This window comes from Myotis brandtii, unplaced genomic scaffold, assembly GCF_000412655.1.
Source record: "Myotis brandtii unplaced genomic scaffold, ASM41265v1 scaffold743, whole genome shotgun sequence".
Lineage (NCBI taxonomy): Eukaryota > Metazoa > Chordata > Mammalia > Chiroptera > Vespertilionidae > Myotis > Myotis brandtii.
In genome coordinates, this window is record NW_005370960.1 from 1,085,762 (window position 1) to 1,086,971 (window position 1,210).

Below are 1,210 nucleotides of genomic sequence, written 5' to 3' on the forward strand. Positions count from 1 at the left end.
GCTGGGACGGTCCTGCAATCCTTGCCACGGGTTCCGCCTGCCGCCAGCAGGGGGCTCCCCAGAGTGGGATGTGCCCCATCGTTAACAAACCAAACAACAAAAGACACAAAACAACAGCAGAGACACTCTGTACAATATTTACAGGCGCGCACAACCCACAGACAAGAGCTTCACACCATGCTCCTTGTCTGTCCAGCCACGGAAACCTCAGGATGCCCTGCATAGAAACAACCACTGGAGCAGAGCAATGTCTCTCGTCCCAGAGTGGATCAGACTAAGGGCTCGGAGACCAGGCAAGGACCACTGGAGGTCTCTTGCCACCCAGCAGATCAGGCTCACCCAGACGAGAGGCAGTAAAATACCTTCGGCGCCATACACAGTTCATACTTCCTTACAAAGAAGTGCAGAGAGGCAGCAACTGTGTCTCCTGCTGTACAAACGCTTGATTCCTCCTCCTGTCATACAAACACGCTTGATCCAACTTAGGTCTTAGGTGAGACGGGATTGCTGAGGCTGCAGCTGGGACTCAAAACAGGACAATACCTGGCAGTGCTGCAAATAAGAGTCCAGGCCTCAGCCCCAGGAACCCCCAGTCCAGGCAGCGGGATCCCCAGTACCCACCCCAGAGGAGTCCCTTGCTTACGTCCCTTCGTGGTTGCCAGAATATGTAACCAGACAATCAATGGGTCCACGCTGTCTGTCACGACTTGAGCCAATTCAGCAGAGACAGGGTTGAGTCATATGAGCGTTTATCCCAACACTGCTGGCAGCATGGGAGAGCAGCAGGTCACCCACAAACATCTGCTCTGCCTCCACCATAAGCCAGCTGCTTATATTGGGTAGAAGGATGAAGATTACACGGGGAAGTAGGCAAAAGGTATGCCAAATGGGCAGTTCACAGGTAATGCAGGCTGGAGATTTGCAAAGGCCTGCGGGTATGCAAAGGCTGGGGGTCTTCAAAGGACTGGCAATATGCAAAGGGCTAGTGATATGCAAAGGGCTGGAGGCTCCGGTTTCTGCAATAAGGTTGCTAATCTTTCCATGATAATAGACAGCTCCCAGTTGGAGAGGATGGGCCTCATGTCCAGGTGAGCTCCCAGGTCCCACATTCAATTCCCAGCCAGGTTAGAATGCGCCTTCTTTAATCAGAACAAAAACAATCACAGTTAATAGAGCATGATTAATATTTCTTACAATTATAGCTGGTCCC